Here is a 24,608-nt window from a genome sequence, read left to right as displayed (position 1 = left end):
ATTAAAGGACTACTCACGGATTCCAATCCAGTGCACTTTTTTGTCAAATTCAGCGATTATCTCCTCACGGTTCGCTGGCTCTCAGCTTTGCCTGTGCTGAAATAAATGTGGTGTTTGTGCACAGTTCTGGCTTATACTGCTACACAATTATTCCTGCATCTTCTCTGCAGGTTCAAGTTTGTCCTTATTTATACTCGTGCACAGAACAGGCTGAAAGAAGACAATGGAAGTCTGGTTAATCTGGTTCACAATCTAAATATGAAAACTAGCCATCAACAACCTTACTCCAGCTTGAAGTCTTTACTTTGACATTTTTGGGAAATTGCTAATTTGCTTTCTTTTTTGAGTTAATTCAGGAGATGTGTCCGAATGCTAATTATGTAGCTCAAGCCAGACGTTTTAGCTCAGCATTAAGACTGGTACAGGGATGGGATCAGCAAGTTCTGATTCTAGCGGAAAGTTGTTGGGGGGGGGGGGGCGGCGCAGTGACTTCCAATCGCTGGGCCGTTTACAATCGTCGTTAACAAGCTATCGTTAACGTCGTTACCATCGCGCGGGAGTATCAGCGACAATAAAGTGTTCAAACTTGTGAAATCGGCGTTCAAATAAATGAAATTGGCAGAAATCCGTGGATCCGCGGTCAATTCTCATCCCTGAAAAAAAGCGGAATTCTGCGAATTCACGGGAAAATCACATCCCTGCTGGTAACAGAGAAATGTTTTTCACCAGAGACTCCAGGAAATCACTGACTGGCATCGACTCATCAAAAATATTCACCAACAGAAGTTGTTGCTTAAATGAAAATTGATGAGTTTTACAGATTTTAGTCTTTGTATTTTTTTGCATTTTAAGCTAGGTGTTTCCCCGTGCTTCCTGTTTATATGCTAGGCTAATCACCTGCTTGCTCAAGCTACATACTTAGCATATGAGGTCAATCAAGTTATGAGACTCTGCCTACAAAACCCTGATTAAAATTTTCTCCAAATTGCCTGGCAGTGCTCCTGACTGTTTTGGAATGTTCCATGGAAGTGCAACAAGCATCATCTTTAACCCTTCCACTTGAATTTTGTTTTGGTGGAGAGGAGGAACTTGCAGGGAGGCAAGTCTGCCAAGAGGGGTGGGTGGGAAGTGGCGATTGTGTTGGTGCAACCCAAAAACTAGTGACGTCTCAACTTCTCAGGTTGCTTGTGTCAAATGTTCTCCCACAGATGCCTTAGGCTTTTTACAGCAGAAGTCAGCGTTGACAGTGTCAACCTGGGGCATGAATGCACGATGCCAAACCCTCTGACTGTCAAACAAAATCACACTCCTGGTCACACTGCTGATCTAAAGCAAATTCTTCTGCTTCCTCAGGGTCTTCCCCTGGTCTCAACAATGCAGCTATCAACCAAACCAGTCAGCAGTGATGCTCCTTGGCATCACGGTTAGGTCAGTTTGACATGTCGGTTTGAGGTCTACAATGAAATCACAGATGCACACACACAAGTGGCCACAACAAGACTTTGAGTGGTATAAGTGTGGTAGGAGCACTGGGAGCAGTGAATCGCTGAACAAGATTACTTTGAAGTAGTAGTCGGACTTTAACTTGGGTACAGGTTTTACTTCATGTAGGTGCAGTTGTGGAACTACATCATCACACCTTGCATGCTGATAAGTGGAATCAATCATATCAAAAAGCTCATGATCTTATTTTGAAAATGTCAAACTAATGCTGCAAACACACAAATATTTTCTGAGCTGTTACTGCATGTGTATGGAACATTCCAAAAATTGTATGTTTCCAGCAATGCAAATAAATCACTTTGTGTCAAGCCTTAGCAACCTACCTACTCACAGTGTTAGCATGCTAGTTTGTAGCACAACGTTGCCTAAAGTCTCAAAAATACACTGACCTGTGTAGGAGAAAAGTGCATTCAATGTATTGTAGTAGCATGGTGTGCTAATGGTCAAAGAGAGACAAAATAAAGCACAAATTTAGCCTAGTAGGGTTGAGCAGGTGGGTTATAAGTGTGGCCTTAGAGCTGGTTTGGGTCTCTTTAAGCACACATGTAACTCCAGTCCAGCACACCAACACGTCCATCCACCCTGATGTGAGCGTAGAGACAAATGAAAGAATCTCGTTTCATGATCTAAGTTTTTTTTTTTACACCAAACTTATGTTTACAAGGACAACAGCCCTCACTGAGGCTTGCTGAATGCACTTGGGGTTTGCAGGTCCAGACAAAGTGCCACAGAGGTAGTGACAGTGTAGTAACAGCAAGAGGAGCTGCTAAACATTTTCTCATACTTTTCTTTCTGCTGAGGTACCGTTCGGCCTCTTGTACCCCCAGGAGTACTCAATATCAGCAGCCAGGCGGGGCGGCAGCTGACAGGTCTGACTGCAAGTCATCTACAGTAGTGCTGATGTCTTTGCTTCGACATGACCAGGAGGCTGAGCTGCCTGACACCACACCGCTCAAATTCTAATCTCACACACACACTGGTGTGTTTTCTGCTGAATCACTTCTGTCTGCTAAAAGAGGATGGAGTCTCAAACATGTTAACGGGTGCTGTTTTACAACAGTCATTGTTTTTGCTGCATTTTTGAGATATATTTCATTCACTCATTGGACTCTCTTATAAGTGGTGGTCATTGAATGCTTCGCTCTGTTAGAGGTCATTAAAGAAGGCTGGGTGCTGATGATCTTGCCTTGGGCACCAAATAAACCAGCGATGTCACACTGACAGCAGCAAAGCCAGAGACAAAGGCTTCAGATCACAGTCTTCACTTACTTCAAAACACGGCACGTCTGTGCAGCCTGTCAGAGGAGAAACTAAATCAACAAGCATAAAAAAAGCAGGTCCGGGAATTGCAAGGTGTGTCACCCACAGGTGGATGTTCCCCTAAAAAAACCAATCACACAAAATGATGAGCCAAAGTGTCAGTGCACTGGGGTACGTTGCATCCAAAAGCTCATCCGGGGTTGTGATTCGATCAGTTGAAAAACACGATTGACATTCCACCATAACAACACACAGCTCTGGAGTTGTTATAGATTTTGCTCCAGACTTCAAATTTCCAATCCCTGCTGAGAGCAATATCCCCCCACCAGCACCTCCAGGACTACTTTTGATTTAATGTCTTTCAGTCTCATGCAGCCAGCAAGAGAGAACCCCAACCAATTTTCTGAGAATAAACCACCTGAAAGAAAGCCACAGAGAAAAATGACAAAATTAACAAGCTGCCTCTGACTCAGAGCCTGTAATGTTAAACTGGACCCAAGTGTAGAACTCACACTGCAAGCTTAGTACAGCCTCGTAATGTCATAATTAGTTGTGAGTTTTCAACTTTTGGTTGGACAAAAGAGATTGATTTTCCACATTTTAGACAGAATTAACTTACAAGACAAATTTGCTACATATGTCATAAAAATAATCACTAATTCCAGCGCGAATCTCCACTCATTTTTTATTAGCACTGAAGAAAGTTGAAGAAAATTACCTGCTGATTACTTTCCTCAATCTAATTTTATTCTCCACTATTGATTTTTAAAATTGCATTTTGACTTGCATCTCGACCGGTAAATCAGCCTGGCTTATATACTGGCAGACATTACCTTATTGCAGAGTGTATGACAGCTAATAGGAAAACAAGAAATTGAAGAGAAAAAGGAAAATATGTTTGAGGGGATTTAGAAACAGTGATGCCATCAGACAGAAAACGGACGAGCTGACTTCACACTGTCGAGGTTCTGCTCAGCGTGTGTCTGCCTCAAAATCCACCAGACTCCAGCTTCAAATCAACAATTACATTCCTGCTGTTTGAAATGATCACAGAAGAAGTCTTGCTGGAGACCAAAACGTAAACTAACCAATTATTAGCCATTTCACAGACAGGAGCACTCATTAAACGCTTTAAAATTTTACAGCAGACTTCAGTCTTTAAGCCCATGACTACCTATATTCTAAGAGGTGACAGAAAACTGAACCAGCCTGAATGCTGACAAGCCAAACTGTGTCATTTAGTTCCAACAGACATACAGATTATCGTGTTAAAAATCACATTTAGTAACAATACAATGTTCAATTTCAATAACTACGGATCATTTTTAATTGCCTATTTAATAATTATGACCAACCTCACTTTGAATTCAACCACTTTTAAGCACACAAAATTGTAAATTTACACACAAACTAGAAATAAATAAGGATAAAGTCATGATCTCACACAAGTGGAGTTAACTTGGAGGTAAGCTGACCAAACATCAGTAAAATGCAAGAAAAGTTACAGAAGCTCTTAAACTAATGATCTAAAATGCTGTAAAATGTGTTTTTGTAAAGGTTTGGTACCCAGAAGCACATAGAAGGAAACCAGGGTGAAACTGTACTTAGGTTAAGTAGTTGTTAAAGGACCTGGTGTTACCAAAAGTCGACCCTACAACGATTTCAGCCACCGAGAGTGCGTTATTTGGGTGGAGACAGACGATCATGGGTGTTTTTTATTTTTTTTAGAGACCAATGTGAGAAGGGAGACCTGCTTGGAAGCCAACAGAGATGGTGACAGGGGGAAAAGGGCATTCATTATCAAGGTATACAAGCTGTTTAGGAGTTGGGGAAGCAGCACACTGGGGGTTTGTTCATGTATCTGAGCTTCATGTTTTTGTGGTGGGGTTTCATGGAGGTTTGCATCTAACGTCAGTCAAACTAGTAGGGCTGGTCCGAAAAGCAGTTTCTGGGTTCCGGATATTCAGGTGCAATTACTGACAAATATCCGGCTCGGAGTGAAGCATATTTTCAAGAATTTTGATGTTGCTTCACAGTCCGACAGCTTCAGCATACCATTAGCATGGATATCTCCATCTTCGGCTTCTGTCTTCTTCGAGAGACAAAAGCCTTAGAGAGATAGAGAATCCGAGTGTTCAGATCTCAATATTAATATTTGGATACCACCACAACGACCAAATATTTGAATATTTGGGTCCAGCCCTACAAACTGGAACAATTTTCCATTACGTATCACTGCTCCTTTACTGCCCAGGCTTACTGTAACAGCAGATTAATGTTTTAATGCAAAGTGAGTTCTGCCTGACCCGCTTTCTATCCAAAAAATACAAAAGAACAGAGCGATTCTTCAAATAATTATCATACATAGTGTTGTGACTTTCTTATATCCCCTCATATTCTGTGCTCTGGCTCGTATGAAACTGTTTACACAGGCCCCTCAGGGTGACACCTGCATATACATACACAATCAGCTGCAGGGGCACATGCACACCATAAATGAATCATATAGCACAGGCTCCAGTAACATTTGAGTTCCCATCTGCTCTCGCTTAAAGACATCTTGAGCTGTTCTCACCTACTTTACACTCCAAAAATCTTGCTTTCTGCACGTACACAACCTACACAAACAGCGGTAATTCATATTGCATAGTAATATGAATGGGCCTGGAGCACACACAGATGTAGCACTGCTCTGCTAACAATGTAACTCTGCCCTTTGGGGGGTAACACACCTGCCACGGCTTTCTGCAGACAATCACTCATTCTGCTTCACCCACACGGCTCCGTTTCCTACACACGGATGCACAAACACACGCGTGTGCACACAATAACTCTGAAACCGGCAGCGCATCCTTCAGCAACGAAATCCAAGATACGATGAGTGTGCATCAGCAGTATGTCACAACCAATAATATCCAATCCGGTGCTGAATACAGATGGCGGTATAGTGGAGGGGAATGCGTGCACGCAAGAGGGAGAGAGTTAAAGAAAGAAAGGCAGGGTGGAAAGTAGGTCCAATACTGTTGCTATGGTGATTAATGAGATACAAAAGTCTTTAACGTTATCATTACGGGTATAGGAGGAGTGGGTGACTGCATGTGTGTGTGACGGCGAGAGATAATGCCAGAGTGAGACAAGAGAAATGAGAAATCCTCAGTGAAATGAGTTTCAGCCAACCCCCCAGCCGCTTTTCTATCTTTGGATCGATACAGATTTCTTGCATGTAACTGGGGCATTATTTGGCAAGGAGGGCGAAATGGATCAATACAAAAAAAAAAAAAAAAAAAAACATGCAGCATGTATACACAAGAGCTCAGAGTAAATGTGAGTGAAATGTACTCTCTGCCTGCCTGTCGTCTCGCTCAGATGTGAATTAACATGCAGCTTCTGACCAGCAGCTCCGCGAGGTGAGTTCACCGGGGGACGGAAGTAGTAGTGAGGTTAGTGGAGTCTGTGTGGGCCTCAAACTGGACGGTTGCCATTGTAAATCCTTTGATTGGCAAAACGTCACTGGAGAAAATGAATACGTAACAGCCAAGATTTTTGAGATATGATGCCTTTGAGCAAACAATTTTGCATCCGTTTCCCCTAAAGATTGCAGCTGCACCACATCAACTTTCCTTATGATAAGAAAAGTTACGGAACCACAGTGATGTTTTCTTCTTTATCATAATTAAAGACTGTACATCACACAGGCATCCACTGTTGCTCATTATTCCCACTAAAAGCAATCAATCAGCTCAAAGATACATGGAATTGATTGTCTTTTCTTTCTTGGTAGGACATCAGTAAGTAGTAGTGCTGGAAACTGGTGGATTGCTCCCACTGGGTTGGGGGTGAGCTGCTGCCTCGAGTGAAGGCGTATTTTGGGATTCGTACATGAGGGATGATGGCGATTGGTGCAGCATCAGCAGTAACGTAGGCATTGTACTAGACTGCAGTAAAGAGGGAGCGGAGCTGGGAGGCAAACCTCACAATGTACTGGTCAGTCTATGTTCTGAGCCTCACTGATGGTCATGAGCTCTGGGGAGGGGCCAAAAGTTGAAAGTTTCCTCTAAAGGGTGGTTCAGTCTTAGAGATAGGTTGAAGAGGACCCAGCTGAGGTGGTTCAGGGACCAGATTAGGATATCAGCTGGGTACCTTCCTTTGGAGATCCCAGTGTAGAGCCAGAACTCGCTGGAGGGATTATATATCTCATTTGGACTGGGAATTCCTTGGGATTGCTAGGAGGAACTGGAAAATGCTGCTGATTTGAAGTATATCTGGCATTTCCTGTTTAGCCTGCTGCCACTACAACCTGACCCCAGATTAGCAGAAATAACCTGGATGGCGATGTCAACAAATCCCAAATACAACCAATTGGAGCATATTATAGTAAAAAATCCAAAGTGTTTTGACCCATTCATCCTCCCTACAGTTACTGTGAAGCTCAGCTGACTTCCTCCTATGCTCTTGTACCAACTCCTATGGCCATTAGAGCGCGCTGTCACAATGAGCTATAGGAATTGAGCTCGCAGGAAATTCCTATGGTGTTTTGTAAATGGTAAATGGTTGTATTTATATAGCGCTTTTATCCAAAGCACTTTACATGATACGTCACATTCACCCTTTCACACACTGATGGCGGGAGCTGCCATGCAAGGCGCTAACTGCGACCCACCAGGAGCAAATAGGGGTTCGGTGTCTTGCTCAGGTACACCTCAACATGAGCTTGACGGGCCGAGGATCGAACCGGCAACCTTCCAGTTACAAGACGGCCACTCTACCCACTGAGCCACGCCGCCTCATGTTTTGTAAGGTTTTGTTGCAAAGACAGTCTGTTTGAACCACAGCATTTTTGAAAAATGTTCAATTTTTCATTTGACACATCTGTCAATGCCCAATACTGAAGGGATTTCCATTTGTAAGGTGCAAAGTAGCCAAAAGCCGTTTACTTTCAGTTGGTAACGAACCAGAACATAACCAGCCAGTAGGCTTTTCAAAACAATCTCACTTTACAGCAGCATTTCTTGCAATGTATTAAAGGATTATGTCAAACATGTTTTAGTCCTTAAGATGAACAGTAAGTATCCTTCCAAAAAGTCAAACATCTAAAATGTAAATCTAAAACCAAGAAGTTGTAAATGTAAAATCTATTTCATTTCAGCCAAAAACCTCTAAAAGCCCACTTCACACTACCTGCTCAGAAACAGTAACAGCAGACAGACACGATAAGCAACTAGTTAGTGGAGAGGCACATTTAGCAGCTAAAGGCGGTGGTATTTTTCTCAGGAGCTGGTGGAGATTAAACCAAAGCTAAAAGAAACGTAAATGATGGCTTGTATTGCTAGGGTGACAAACAAAATCACAAATAATTTCAATCATTCTGCAGTTCCCTTCAGAGCTCATTTTGAAAATCTCAGCTAATTTTTCTCATTTTCAATCAGTCTGCTGAATGTGTAAATTGGCGACTGTTTTCAGACGCATTTGATTCATTAAGTGATAATTTTCCAGAATTTTATTTGTGGCTTTTTCTGCTGGCAAGAAGTGAAAATCAGCCAATACGGTCTAAATTAGCGTAGACATAATCTGTAGTTAATATCGACGTATGGTATGCATTTTAATTTAAAATAACAAAACTTAATGAGCTGCAATAACTCTGGTAGCAGGCTGAAAGGCCTAAAATGATACAACATCTCGAGAGGATAGAAACAAGACGACAACAAAATAAGTCCTGGTGTTGTTATTGATGACTTGCCACTGCATAACTGCCTCTCTGCGTGTGTGCATATGAATTTAGAAGTTCAATTAGAGAGTTCTTGTTTCTCCAAATGGGTCAAATTAAGGCTGGTCAATCGATCCGCAGACCGAGATGTCGATGCAGCCCAACTGAGGCAGGCATGAAAGAGCTTTTGAAGCGTTTGACCCTCATCCGACATCTTATTCAACCAGCAGATCTGAGAATAACAAGCCTTCATTACACAGACAATCACAGCTCATCTGTACATGCTTTTATGTCCCCTCACACACACAGGTTTTTTTCTAATTCCCCCTTCATACATGTTTTATGTACAGCACATGCATGTTAGCTGTGCGTACTCATACGAGTGTAATATGAGTGGGTGGATTTGGAAGCGTGTGAGTGTGCGTGTGAATATTCAGCGATAACACACTGCACAGCATTTATTCAGTCTGTGAAGCCAATAATTGGCAATCTGAGGGTGTGGAGATGCAATGCATGTGACGCCACCATGTGTGTGTCCCTGCATGTGTGTGTGGTCGCGCTTAATATGTACTTTGATCCATCTAAAAGCATGTTTGAATCCACGATTGAGATTCAAGCAAGCAACAGATTGCTGATAATGGGAGAGAGGAGCAATTACGTAGGAAAGGAAAGGAAGTTCAAGGTATGCGTGAAGAAGAAAAACAGAAAGGACATGGACAGCAGGGGAAAAGAGCCACACAGATGATAAGAGAAAAGAGTAATGACAGAACGATGCAGAACAGGAAATGAGAAAAGTGTCAGTGGGCCCTTCAGGCTGTAAAGGCCAGAGAGGTTTGGTGAAGTATCAGCAGGCAGATGAATGGTGGAGTGTGTATGAATGTTTCATTCTAGCCCCAGATTAGGTCTACATTAGAAAATGAACTTAATGAGTGGGGCTCTGGGGCTGAAGGTTAATAACTGCTTCTACAAAGCCATGATCAGGATCAGAGGGAAGAATAAATGCATGGATCAGTGGGACAGAACCAACTGTAGGTGTGTTTGAAAAGGGAAACTGGTCAAAAAAATGTACTGGGTAGTAGTAACTTTGAACTATATTTGGGATATTAACATTCATCTACACCAAGACATGTTTTAATATTGACATACATGACAATCTGTTAACAGAAAATACTGCTTGCTTAATTGAATCCTGTACTTGTAAAATGGAAACTCACTGCAAGATCTAAAATATCAGCTAAGGGAACAGATTCAACTTGTTGAAATGTTCCAATAAGGGAGGCAAACTGAAACAAAAACAATGTCCATGGATTGAGACCATCATAGGAGCTTTGGTAAAATGCAAGTGAACTTGTCTTTTAAACTCTTGAAGATGTTTCACCTCTTATCAAAAAGGTTTTTTCAGTTCTAACTGAACCAAGGAACCTCTTGAATGAGGGCAAAATGTACATCTAAGTCATTTAAATCATAGATAAACATCTAAATATGTAACTTTGATGCAGAGTTTAAGGAGTAAAGGAATGCAGAATTTTGATTCTGAAGGCTAAAAGCTACATATATAAGTAAAATCAGCACCTCTTTAAAGAAAACAACTGAAATTGAGCTTCATACCTTTCCGAAAGGTAGATTTATTGCTGTATTGATGTCGGCACTGGTGTTAAACTAAGATTTTAGAAATCCAAAGATGAATAATTTCCCAAAGCCAGTGAAAATACTTTGATGTTTGGACACGCTGTCTACTAAATGGCAGTTCAAAGGAAAAAACTTGCAGTTAGGTGTTGCTGTAACATCCTACTGAAATGACAGTTTGCTCTTTATCCCTCCTGTATCCACTCAAATACAAAATCCTCCATAACCTAGATGAGCTATAAGATCGACATCTGCCTCCGGTGTTCCTGACATCAATTGTCAAAATTATAGTTCCCACAGTTTTACATGTTATACAATGATATTTGGTTCCGACTGGCGGTTTTATGCAATGTGACATCCAGGTGTTGGATCACCAGTTGATTGTGATCTTTCATGTGAAGCGCTTCATGCATACTAATATGATTTCATGTGATGTGCAACAAACCAAACAGGAAGTGTATGATAGTCTTCATGCAGCAGTGAGACTTTAAGCCTTCCCCTAACTGGCACTGGCAGTTTGACAGACCCCTAAACTGTGGCTTTAGATAGTCCACATAATGTAATGTATGCAATCTCATAATGCATATTACACGTACGGTGTTACGCAACCCACAATCAGCATGATCTTCCTCTTGCCTTTCCATGGATGGCGAGTCATGGATACGTTTTTGTTCACGCTCACAAACACATGCACGCACTCGGCTCTCCCCAAGCGCAAGTCATATTGCAGATGTTCATCTCCAGTATCTGCCAGCCGCCGTTTGTTTGTTTTTTCCTGTGTGTGTGTGTGTGTGTGTGTGTGTGTATGTGTGTGTATGATGTTGAGATGTACTGGCAGCACAGTGCTCAGACTTCCGTCCCTTGCTAATGTCACACACAGAGAGGATAGCAAAGAGCCTGAGGGAGCCAGCTCGCTAACACACACGCACGCACGCAAACATAAATAAATAACTATGAACACAGAGAGAACATTTAAACTTAGCATACTTGCCGGGACGCACCATGCCTACATGCAGGCCTTTCCTGTAGTCCTCCTCCACTCGTATGGATGTGTTTTTTGCTACTGAGTGTTCAATTTACACACACATGCACTCACATGGAAATCCACCACCAAAACTCGCCACCACCTGCACATAGAAACGCTCTCAGACATCCGAGTGTTTCACCCTGGATGCCTTCACACCGCAACAGAAACCATCTCTCCATTTTTACGTCAAAGCCTTTCGGAGCAGCCGAAGCCTTTAGTCCAAGTGACTTCCAAATGTAGCTGCAAACGGGAAAAGGAAGCCAGATCTGAGCGGACCAGCTATCACTTTATGAACAGAGCTTTACAAAGCGGGGATTTAGCCAAGTTGACTTGTTTATGAATCGGCAAGTTCTTTGGTAAATGCAAGAGACAACAACAGTAAGGAAGGGGAAGTTTGTTGGGGGCATATGGGCAAAATGTTCTACTGCTATTTAAAGGGCAGTGGTGGAAGGAGTACTCAGATCTAATAAGAGTAAACTATGTGAAACGCATTAATGCAAGCAAAATCCTGCATGCAGTATCCTACTTAAGTGAACATACAATTAGAGCAGCAAAAATGCATTATTAAAGGGCCTTTACAAGTGATATATTATCTTAAAAGACATAAGATTATAAATAACTGATGCATTAACTGCTGCGTAGCATTTTACTGTTGTAGCGGGTCAAGGTTTTAGTTTTAAATGAATGTTAGTTGTGTAATGTACTATTCAGACCTACGTGCATGGGTCAACAAGCATGCAAACTGCCGATAAATTGCTAATTAATTAGGTTTCACCATAATACTGTGAAATAAAGTGTTACTGCTGCTGTTAGTATTTAAAGCAACTACAATGGCAGTCAGAAAACACAGTGCTACACCAAGACCAGTGCCTCGTCTCATTTTTAAAGAAAGTGATCCAGTTCTGCACCATAATTTCATTGGCCGTGCTCCATCTCTGGCTAAGTTTCATGAAATTCGTCCTGGTAGTTTTGGCGTAATCCTGCTTAGGGACAAAAAGGCAGTGAAAACACACCGTCTCACTGAGGGACAATTCCCCCAAATCTCAGTGCAGAGTTACTGAGACGAGATACAAAGCAGTTTTGTGTTCAAAGCTGATCTGAAAAGTGATGCAATCCGTGACTCAAAAGCCCTGAACTGAGAGCTTTATGATCCGTTGCATCCGCACTAAATGTGGCAGTTTAGTCCAGTGGGTCACAACCTCTGGACGGCGGGCCCTCCAAGGCGTCATTAGATATATCTGCAGGGAGTAGAAAGAGCAAAGAAACCAAACATCTGACACGCAAATGTGTGTGCAGTTCTTTTCTTTAAAGGCTGCTGTTCAGTGTGTGAGGTGCCAATCAAGTGAGGAGTTTAGAGGGGAAATGACTCAAATGCTTTTTAAAAACATGTATTTTATAACCTAATCAGATAGATTTACAAATATTTATAGCATTCTATTAAACCATTTCAATGAAATAAAAGTGTAAGCTAACATAAAATGGCAATACAAGTACATCAAATGTGTAATAAAGTACAGTATTTGAGCAAAAAGGGTAAAATTTGAGGATTTTAAAGGCAGCTCGATGAATCGCCGTCCTCATCTGTCACTTTCATTTCTTTATTTTACTGCAATGTGATTAACTCCTCAGTTCTGTTCCCTTAATCTCTCATCTCCTTTCATCCACTTCTTTTTATTCCCCCCCAAATCTTATTTTCATCATTCCAGCTCCACTGCCTCGTCGCCGCTTCCCTCCAGCTAAGAAACAAGTGTACTTTACAAGTCCTTTGGCTCCGCCATATTCATAAAGTGTTGGCAGTCGCATGCTCCCTTTCTCCTCCATTTCTTTAATTTCAAAAGTAAATACCCCTGCGGTGATGAGAAATTACTGCTTCTTCGAATGAATGCCAAAAGGAGGTGAGTGTGCGGGTCTGTGGATGATGCCAAGAAGCGGTACAGTTTGATAACAGAGCAGATGGATAACACGACTGTGTTTGATTTGTTTGTGTTCAGGAAATGAGAGCGACAGAGCTGTGGTAAAACTAATGACGTTAAATGGAAGTGAGTGTTTCATTAGCTCAGAGCTCTTCCCGTCTAATAAAACCCCCACACTGGCCTTTCGTTACTTGACGGGAGCAACGCGGTGAAGCCGACGGAAACGCTCCAAACGCGCTTTCAAAAAAAGAGTCCATTATTTCCGGAAATGGAGGAAAACGCCGCTTTATTTTCAGATTCACGCTGACACTCGTGCCCTTTGGAGATCGGTCACACTGAAGTCTGAGGGCTTCCGAAAGGACACGAAACCTCGACAAACAAAGCACAAAAACTAGACCAGTGGATGCGAGATTGCACTGAAGTGCTATATTTGGTGTGAGTGTTTAAAAAAAGAGAGACACGCTGGGCATTGAATAGAATAATACACAGAGAGGCAATAGCTTGAAAACAGAGTGGATTATGGGTATTTAGGAGCTCCTGTCATCCACTTCATTTATTTTTTAGTGTTTTCCCATTTATCTCTGCTTTACTTATGATCCTCATCCCTTCTTTAATCCAATCAGAAAATCGCAGTGCCTCCTTCACACACACAGACACACACCAGCCGGTCCAGTGAAGCTGACACTTGCAAGATTTCACAATCACACATGCATGCACTCGTGAACACGCCGTCACACATGCACATCGCATGCTGACCTCACCAACCTGCAGTCATGCATGCAACGTAGCTAGACAGCTTGCATGTGTGTGTGTGTGTGTGTGTGTGTGTGTGTGTGTGTGTGTGTGTGTGTGTGTGTGTGTGTGTGTGTGTGTGTGTGTGTGTGTGTGTGTGTATTCTTATCAGATTACATAAGCCAGGTTTGGGTTTATGCTTCTGTGACAGATTACACACAAATGAATTGAAGAAAAGGGGGTCAACAGAAGGATATAAAAGTAAAAATGAATAAAAACAGGGCAGGGAAGACCAGAACAAAACGGGTAAGTATATTAGGAAATGTAACGTCAGATACAGTGGTGCAGGGCAGGCAATCTACTGATTCATTGGGATGTTGAGCTGAGCAGGAAGCAACAGCAATAAGGACATACGGGAGTTATTGTGGGAATTGGGCAAAGAGGGGGCTGGTGAGAGGTCAGGCAGAGGGGATAAAGGCAGTATACAAGCCAGGAGGGGAGTGACAGACAAGGGAAGGATGGAGAGAGGGAGGTGAGGAGTCCGAAAGGAGTAATGGGGTGAGTCTGGAAACAGGGGTCAGAGAGGGGGGAGATGACTGTGAGACAGAGATAAAGAAGAGGGGATTTGGGGATGTGAAAGGATCCAGACAGGAGTGAAGCTGATGAGGGAAGAGGTAATCAGTGGAAAGATGTGGGAACAACTGTATATGAGGAAGGAAATTAAAGTTAGAGCAAAATAAGAGGGGAAAGATATCGAAAACTGTTCTTCCATCATAATAAATCACACAGCAGTGCTGGAAGCCTCATCATCTCTCTGTATAGGTTTTGCATTATAGCTCTACATTGCGATTCGGGCTGAAGGTTATCTGTGATTGTGGAATTATTACTTTCTGGGGATACATCAGCCTTTCCCCAAGAAAAACCAGGATATTAAAGCTGCACTAATCAATATTTTTATATTACCAAAGGGTAAAATTACCATGTGTATTTGAAAGGTGTCGCTAGTTGCAGCAAAGCCAGAAGTTCAGAGGGAATTATCATCCAGTTCCTCTAAAGTCTGTAGAGCATATTAGCAGTTTCTTAGCTTATTGTTTAGGTTCTCTGTGCAGCATTCAGAAATATTGATGACACTAAAGCAGCATCTAAGACCAAAACAAACATTTGCCCTTTCTCTTTGCACATTTACACATAAAAGCAGTAAGGTTTGGTACATGAGAATCAACAAAAACATGAGCAAAGAAAGAGTAGCAGAGGAGAAATTCAAAACTGCAATAGAGCTAAAATGAGACAAGTGCACATAAATTAGATGAGCAACAAAAATAAAATATTTTATTTTGAAATTGTCTGGGTTTTTAAGGCACCAGTAAGATGCTGGACTGTCTGTCTTTTTAGAAGCCAACAGTTTCAACGGGAGGGACTCACATGCAGTAACAGGTTTTTGTTAAGGAAGCCATTACGCTATTCCCTCTATCTGTAGCAGATAACCGTTTTCTGTCATTAATATTATGTTTAGATTTAAAACCTTGCATATTGCAGATTTATTGGGTTGACTGAAAAATTTTAAATGAACTTTGCACCAAACAGCAGATGAAAAAATCCACAACACAGTTGAACATTAAGCTGCTAAAGAATAAGCTATTTCCCTTGAGTATTGGTAGAGGCAAAAAGGGCTAAAAGCAGAGCCAATTCTGCATTTATGTTCATCAGTTGGCCAACAACATGACTCCAAATGAGTGCTAATTATATTTTATGTCTGCCGTGTGTGTAAACAGCTGTTCAATCAACTTTATATATTCAGTTAACTGCTTGTTCTACTGTCCCATAGTGGCCAAAAACTAAATTTAATTCTCTATTCTTCTAGCCTTACTTTATCGATTGTGTGGGAATAATATCACTCTCTTGAAAGTTTGCTAATTATAGAATGGATTCAACCAAAATACAACCCACACAGAACCGTTTTGGTTTTTAGTATATCATCATATGTGTTGCATCTGAGCAGCTATAATGCAGCACATGAACATTTTCATACTGCTAACTTGTGCTGGAATGTGACAAACGCATTCATTTCTGCACTGGTTGTAATATTACGGCTGTATCATGCATTTGATGCTCCATGTTTTGACTGCTACTCTGCATTTTTATTTAAAAGTGGAGGCCTCTGTTGCTGATTGGACCATCATGCTTGCATAGATTTTGTTTGTAGATTTTGTTCTCTTCTTCAGTGATTTCTTATTTTACTAAATACATAGCCACATATAGCAGCTAGACTATATCTTGCTCTGAATTTAGCATGTTATTCTGTACACAGAATTAGCAGAGATGCGTTTTAAACAGCACAGGTTAAGACCTCTAGTGGCATTTCTTACGTTGCTTAACTTTCCTATAGTTTTGCTAATATAACAAGAGGATTATTTTTTATGTCACTATTTTTTTAATTAATGAACCCCATATGCTACAAGGTAAATGATACAAGAAGTGTGGTATTTGTCCACTGTACAGTGCTATGAACATTTACATCTAATGGTATGTGCCAGAAATCCAGGGATGCTTTTAGCAAAAGGAAGGAAAAAAACAAACTTCAATTCCCAGAATGGATCTGTAATTGCAACATTTGTCTAAATTGCTCAGGAAATGATTTTTAGCACCAATCTACACAGAAAGAGAAAAAGAGGGACAGACCAGAGTCGAACAGAAAAGAGGACAGAGAGCGAAAGAGACAGGCGTGAAGACAGGAGACATGGAGAAAATTAAAGACTGAAAGCAGCACAATCAGGGTGGAGAGCAAGACGAAATAACAGGGCAGGCAAAGGGAAGGAAAGAAGTCGAGGGACACACGGAGAGCAGGCAAAACATCAGAAAATAAATCTGTGCTTGCGAAACAAGTGTTTTATCTTCTCCACAGTCAGTAGCCACTCTGAAGAGGTTCACACTCTCCTTGATTCGGCTTTTTCCTCCTTTCAAAAGAGCACACACTGCCTTCTTCAACCGTCCTATTCAAGCCTGTCCATTCAGAGAAGCTTTAACCCTTTAAACCTGAGCCATAACTGTGATTGAAACACAACCGAGCACCTCTACTATGTTGAGAGGGTCACAGACAGCAGCACACTTGGCTCTCAAACAGTACCTGGACCGTACTGAAGCTAAAATGAGTTGCTGTTCTTCATTTCTATTGCACTTTAGACATTTTTTAACAGGTTCAGTTGCACCAATGTCCACTGATGAGTTATTTACTGTTGCTGCTTCCTACAGTTTCTTCCTGGGCCGGCGATGGGGACCAGGAGACTTATTGTATTTCAAATTCTTATCCACAGACCTCCAGGTTGTTCATTTTGGCCTTGCACTTGTACAGCTTTTACTGGCTCAATTTGGGTTTGTTTTCCATGCACAAATTCTAAAAATTGGCCTACGGCTTAAGGGAATTGAAAGGTCAATATATTCTTCCTCCGTGCCCATTTTCACAGTTGGTTGGATGAGTCCGTGATTGTTCATTTCACATCTTTGCCTCCCATTCATGATTTCAAAAGAGCAGATTGTGCTGAATCTGGCCTCAGAGAGCAGCGAGAAAAAGGACAGAAGCAGGGCTGTATTTTTTCCCTTCCCCTTTCTCTCGCTTCATCTGTCGTTTAGAAATTATAACCACCTTTGCCACTTTTCTCCACTTAGCAGAGTTTCATGCTGCCAAGCGTCAAGCCATCTCTGAAATGTAATTTAAGGCAACAACATCGCTGACAACAACAGCAACATCTTCAGGACAGTCTGCCCTGTGAATCATCGCAGACGGATCAAATTCAGACCAAGAAACAGACGGCTACAGACAAAGAGGAAGACAGACACAGACGTAGTTACAATCTTTCACACACAATGTCAGCAGTGCAAGTGTGTGTGTCGTATAATGAGGTTAGTCATAAAACAAATGGCTCCCCTCCACCTTGGTGTTATCTATTCTTAGCAGCAGGAGGACGAGGCTCTCTGCATATCAATGCCCGGCTCATCTTTAAACATCATCTGGTGGGTTGACGATGATGAAGGTGCCATCAAGTGTGTCCGTCAGTTTTTCTGCGTTAACTTTTGTAGGAATCAATGCACATTTTTGGATTTTCAAGAAAACCTATAATTGTGTACTGGATGATGTTGGTTGACTGAGAAGCAGCAGCAGTCATGTGAGACGGCAGCTAATCATTCAAGATCAACGACACGATCTGGTCAAGAGGTCCAGGAAAGTTGACGTCTACAAGTAATTCTGCAAAGGAATCATCCGCCAGCAGCCAAGTGTGGCCTCTAATGTAAACCAGTAACTATTTTTTTTTTAAATAGGATGTTAAAATCAACTCCAACATGGACATTAGGCCTTAGGATCGAGAAAGAACAGTATAATTTACAATCAACAATGCAAACTCGATTCAGCACACTTAGGGGTTTTGCTGTCAGAGCTTTACTTGGTCTTGTATGACCAAAAGCTGGAAAACAACTGGTACGTAAAACAAACGAGGAGAGAAAGTACAAGGAGATTCCCGGCCATCCAAACTTTTATAGTTCATCATAGACAGAGCTATATTGAAGTAGTCGCTGCAGGACCTTGGAGGTGCTTTCCATTTACTGAGCCAAAACCCAATGGGAAGCTCCAAATTCTCCAGAAATCCCGTCCCATGTCTACCCACTGTGTTCACTGGCACAGTGCGGTAGCCTAACCTGTAAGTAGCTCAAATGTAACTTTTATTCCATCCACCCTTTGATACTTGTGCTACGACAGCCATTTAAGCATTTATCATATCCTGTAATAGCTACAGAGGCTGCTCTAACTCAGTGTTGTTCCCTTGAAGGCAGCACATATAAAGCATCTAAATGACTTGTGATGTAAGAAAGGGTACGGTCAAATGTTGGACAATTTTTAACTTTACACTACAGATTTGTGCCCTCACTTTTCCCTCTGCCTGTATCAGGTAAACCTATACAGATCTCGATCATACATTAATTTTCCATTGAAGATCCACTATCTCTACCTAAGCTTCAATGGATTGCTCTACATTTGACTAATGAGCATTGGTGTGATCGAGAAACAGCGCTATCAGCAATTGGCAATGTCATCGGGAGCTGCTCAGCTTCACTACATCCACATGAAACCGTTTTACAACTGTCTTAATTCAGATACAAAATATTTTTATTTTAACTTGTACTTTTGGGTCTAATAACTCCAGAATGAGTGCAAATGTAGAGGATATAAAACGTAGAAACCTGAGAAACTTGGCTGTTTCACTGGGTTTCCCTTTGTACTCTCACTGGGTTTCCCCAAAAGCATCTTTGGGGATCAAACGCTCCTGTTCAGATGGCACAGATGGCATGGTTGGACGGATGGATAAAGATAGGGAAAGAAATGGGTCAGAAAGTGACATGGAGCCCTGATTTTGTTTCATAACTGAATGTTGACTGGTCTGATTTACTGTGGAGACTCTCAGCCATGGCATTGGCTGCACATTTTGCTCACGACATTACTTCTATCATGTTCAAAATGACCATATGTACATAACATTTTTTTTTAAGTATTTTTAGGTAGCAGATTGACTCACAGTGGCATGAACCAACATATTCTTTGCTTTATTCACCATCTTGACGGTCCTGGCGTAGGGGATGGGCAGCTAGAGAATCTTGTAGGAAAGTAAAGGTTTTCAGCACAGATCAAACCTTGTTTAGTCAAAGAAAAAGATATTAATTACAGGCCAATTCTCTATTATCGATTGTTTTTTATTTAAATGTAGGCGTTTGCATGTAGAAATATGGTGAAATAACTATGCGGCTCTCATTATGCCAGTGTGATGAGGACATTCAAGTAGATTATTCCAGTAACGCTCCTTTCTGTGGCCTCACACTCCTACATTTATATAAGATATAAAGCCTCATAATCCTCACAATCTAAAAGAGTGCTGGTCATGATCAGTGTTCATGGCTTTACTTAATAGTCATGGTAATCTTCATTTAATATGTTCCTGCAGAATGAATTTTAAACATGGCATGTAATAAATGAAGTGAGATCCAACAACAAATACTAAGTGATGCAAAGAGAAGAGCATTAAAGTGCACGGTCCTACAGTACTTTCTCCAGTCGAGCTGCTGTGTATTGTCAGTATGAAGATGAAGCAAACTGCTGCATGCCGCATTCTGTTCTTGAGGCTACGAACAACTCAGTTCATCTTTAGCCACTTTCCCTCAGTGAGGTAAACAAGTGTGAGGGCCAAATCAGGCCTCCATGCAAGTGAGATCACTGTTGGTACATCTGAAGCTGCTGCCCAGCTTGGAAGTTCCACCATTTGGCAATAAACGTGTCAAACGAATCCCTCAAGTGATGCTTTGGGAGTGATTGGGAACTGAGTGGAATGAATGATGTGAGGAGGCCCAGCCAACCTGTTTGGCCCTGCAGGGGAAACCAAGGTGATATTAGGTGGGCATCACTCGTCTTTACAGGACTTATAAACTCAGAGGTGTTTCATCCAGAATACATCTGAAGCCTGTATTGTTCCAGTCCTCTAAGTGATTATTGATTTTTTTTTTAGCACAATATTTAACTTAATGTAATACTTGACAGTGGTGCAATGCTTCTATTTTAAATTTATCTTTGGTCACGGTAAAGTAGACACATTTTATACTTCCAACAGACTCCTGCTACATCAGGCTTTAACTCATGCTGTAATTTCAAAGGACTGTACTGACTGCTAAATGTTGGGTTTGATAGACTACAGTTTGATCGCATAAACTTCTGTCTTTGCTCACAGTGCACGCTCTTCCAGTTCAACAAACCACTATGTGATGTGGCGTTTGGGCAGCGCCCGCAGATACTGGGCACTTTCCATGAATGTCAAACACCGTTTTAAAATCTGTTAAAAAACAAGACGGGCCAGTGACTTGGAGAACAGATGAACACTACGACACATCACTGTTCTCACATTCTATTGTTGTAGTGACTTAATTAATCAACCTGTAGGCAGGAGGCCACGCTTTAAACCTCCAGGGGCGAGTCACTGTTAGGATCCAGCAAGATTAAAATGCCTCCTGCAATTATCCCGAAAACAGCCGTCCAAGCGAATGATGGAGATGGAGTGGACTTTGAAAAAAGGACACTTTCCAAACACAAGATGAAAAAGATTAGAAGGCTACTGGGAAGTCAACTAGAAAGTCTTAAAAACAGAGTTCAAAGTTGGATGGGAAAACAGGGGGTACGTTTCTATGCGCAACAAGAATTCTCATTTAAGAAGTATTCATTTCAAGCACCATTGGTTCACCTAGCACATGTTGGACAGTCAATTTCTGGGCTGGACGTTTAAGTTCCACATGAACCTTCAAGAACTTGGGTGGATGATGAAATTTACATCACATGTACCCTTGTGTAAAGAAGAAAGTTCATCGTCTCTCCTGGCTGAGAATGCTAAAACAGCTCTGTCTTCAATTATTTCACAATTAATTGCTTCATTTATTCACACAGTTTATTCATCTAACTACTTACAACACTCAATATGTTTTAAATTGATGTTTTATTGAACACTGTGGGGCTCCATAAAGGCAATGGCCAGTATTGAAAATTATGACTTTCAGGATCAATAATCTGTCACTGCCATCGGGGACACTTAGCCCTGGAAGCCATAAAAATAATTGGTTAGTGATTTGAATGTTAGGTTAAAGCCGATGTCACCTCAAGGGAGCACCGACCACTTGTAACAGCGTGACCTTCTGTGTAAATGTAATACTCAATTAAAACCAAATGTCATTTTTCTTCTGCATGGTAACCTTTGCAGATGATGCTGCTCCTGTGTTCTTAAGTCCACCTTCCTATGTTGTCAAGATTATGTCATCCGGCCTTTCCATTCACAACACAAGGGTTCTATCTTCAGGACTAACAACCCTCCTGCTGGCACTAAGCGCATGTAATAAACCCACACCACAGAAGAGGATTATGACCACAGGGACTTTCCTATCCCTCTCAGCTACCGGATAGACGTACCATGCTGAAAGTTGCTCTCTGGGTAGAGTTACTAGCAACAACACAAGTAACCAGAGGTCAGTGCCAGCGACGTACATAACCAGATTAACATGGACAAGAATAGCGGCCTGGGATGTGGGTTACCACCTTCAGCAGTGGGGGAAGCGAGTGCGTTGTTTAAGTCATTAATGGATTAGTTTAGGATACAGTCGCTGGAAACAGAGACAGAAAGAAAGTCTCGGATATTTTTAGCAGCAGCGTAAACACACAGACCTAGCAGGTATGGAGGTGGTATGATTTCACAAACACAGAGGAACTATTAATGTGACAGCTTGACCAAATCAGCATAAATATTGACATTTCTGGGATTAGTCTGCTGGAAATAATGAATAAATGAATATTTTACCTTCAAACACCTGGACTCTCTGGTTGAGTTATTTCAGAGCACAAACATGCAGAAAATGAGGTGGGATGGCATCTTTTTTAAATAAGAATCTTCATGGAAATTCACTCAGACTCATCCACAAACCATCATCTTGTGTCAATACCTTGTTTCTCAAACAAGACAGCTTTATGGCAACTTAACTCAAGAAAATGAATTCATCTTGCTGCCAGGAAACATTTTCTTTTACCCTGAAGACAGCTTTGCATGTCTGGACTGTCCAAAACGTTCTATCACCTGCCTGCAGACACGCCAGCTCCTCCAGTCAGGAAAAATCCACTGGATGGCAGCTAGACGGCACCAAGCTGCTTAACACAAAGACTCATTACTGCTGATGTAAGCTGAAAATGGATTGAGATATGCATATTCAGTGATAGCCTTTGTCTATTTAGACAGCTTGTCTGCTTGAATTATTGAAGACCAACATATCTTCAGGTTAATTATTTACTGTAGTTGGAAAAGTCATCATCATCCTGCTGCCATGACATCCAGAAAACCACCATTATTATCAATATCACTGGCACCGTCATTACCCTCATCTCAGTTATTCTGCCATTAGTTAAGCTTTAATCATCTAAAGTCTCACCATCATCATCCAAACTCCCACCAAAAGCATCCATCCAAACACAAACCGCACTAAGATAGGTTGTTGCATGAAAAGAATCCATCTTCAACAATTCTGCTTTCCAGTTTCAATTTCATCACATTTATTCCACGTGTTTTGCAATTTAGCAGTAATTCTCCCCCTCCATCCATTCCTCTGGTGCACTCTGACCCTGTGTGCAAAAGCGGCTTCTGTGAGACCATCCCTAACCCCATCTCCTGCTCCCACACCGGCCACCTCTCGGCAGGGTTATACCCCCGGAGATCTGCAGAGGTTTGGGGGAGATGCCACAAAGTGGTCTCCCTCTCCAGCTCAAAGCAGAGCCTCGGTCTGCTCAGCTGGCGCCGGTCAAGATCTCCGGTTTACGCACGTACACGTCGTTTCTCAGCGGAGGAGACTGTGCGCTGGACAAATGCCTAATTGGAGCGGGACTGGACGGAGCCGAGGCAGGGCTCTGCGGTGCCGCACACACCTGAGAGAGCCTCCCTTCTTCCCCGGTCATGCAGGGCACGCCGGCTTCCTTCCCCATCCATCCTCCGGTGTTTTGCACCGTGTTTACGCACCGATCTGCGCAAATGCCACCACCCGCTGCAATTAAGGCAACTGTCAAAGTGATTGCACCTCACGCACAACATGCCTGCACACTTCTTCTGTTGGCACACACACGCAGGGAAAACAGAATAAATACATCCACAGCGGTAACCAACAGTCACGCACACGCACGTTCTGTGTCTCCTCACCGGTTCGGTACTCTGGAAAAGCCGCGGTCGGGATCCGTTCATTGAGTCACTGACTGGTCCCTCTATCTGTTCATCCTTCCCTCCGTTCCTTCCCTCATTCAGCAGCTGAATAAACCTCTCTCCTCCCGTGAAGCAGCGGCGGCGACGGAGCAGGCGCACTTCACCCCGCTGGCTCACTCCCGCGCTCTTGCGCCCTCTTCGGTCTCACTCTCTCTCTGGAAAACGAGCATCAGCCTCCTCTTTCTTTCCTTCTCTTTCTTAAGCACAACAACTGGATGGAGAGGAGGGAGTAGGGAGGATAAGCAGGAGTGGAGGGATGAGGACAGAGAGACGGACCGAGAGTGTGTTTGTGCGCAACTGTGCGCTGGAGGGCAAAGGATGGATGTGAAGCAAAGCAGCAGAATAGAAGAGAAGAATCAGCAGAGGTGAAAAAGAAGATGAAAAAAGATGAACGGAGAAAAGAGCAAAGCCTCCTACAAGTTCAAGGCTGTGGCTAAAACACACTGTAAAAACTGTTTCATACTGTATTTTTTTAAAGGTTTACTGTCATTGTTTTGTTAACTTACTGATAAGGTGGATACCTAAAATTTCCCAAGGGGATAATTAAATTACCCATCCATCCATATGTCTATCTAGATCCACAGTGGTGCGGATCTCTGGAATAAACCACAAAAGTCCAAAACTTTGTCTTTTTTCACTGTAAAAACATATTCCATTTAAGGAAAACCAAAAAAAACCCAGAAAGTTTGGCAACAAGGCTACGAGACAAAATATATTACAAATATTAAAATAATGTCAAATATATGTTTAATTATATTTTTAGCTCATTTAAACATATTTAACAGTGTAATTTTAAAGTGACATTGGAACAGAATGAATTATATTTTGTAAAAATATAGGTTTTGATGGGAACATTGTTTTCTGACAGTCAAAATGTAAGTTAATCTTTTAAATACCTGCTATCTGACAACATCTGTAACAAAACTGAAAAAATCTGTAAAATAGCAGCTTAAAAAATATCTACAATTTTAAATCCCAATTATGTCTAATTTGTCTTTCAAACTACAGCAAATATGTGTAAAATATTATTT

At 41.8% G+C, this 24,608-nt stretch overlaps 1 protein-coding gene across 5 annotated transcripts in view; it reads right to left on the bottom strand.

Moving 5' to 3' along the window:
• Positions 1–23,616, bottom strand: part of LOC110962325 (sodium/calcium exchanger 1-like) — a 129,427-nt gene extending 105,811 nt beyond the window's left edge. For 3 of the 5 annotated variants that reach the window (XR_002596427.2, XR_002596426.2, XR_002596428.2), the window contains exon 1: positions 23,518–23,610. The gene's annotated coding sequence lies outside the window, so the exon portion shown is untranslated. Of the gene's footprint in view, positions 1–23,500 lie in introns of all 5 variants that reach the window. The other 2 variants (XM_022210259.2, XM_051943685.1) reach the window with 2 other exon arrangements.
• Positions 23,617–24,608: the final 992 nt, after the last annotated feature.

Source organism: Acanthochromis polyacanthus, chromosome 23 (assembly GCF_021347895.1).
Source record: "Acanthochromis polyacanthus isolate Apoly-LR-REF ecotype Palm Island chromosome 23, KAUST_Apoly_ChrSc, whole genome shotgun sequence".
Lineage (NCBI taxonomy): Eukaryota > Metazoa > Chordata > Actinopteri > Pomacentridae > Acanthochromis > Acanthochromis polyacanthus.
This window is presented reverse-complemented; position numbering and strand designations above follow the sequence as displayed.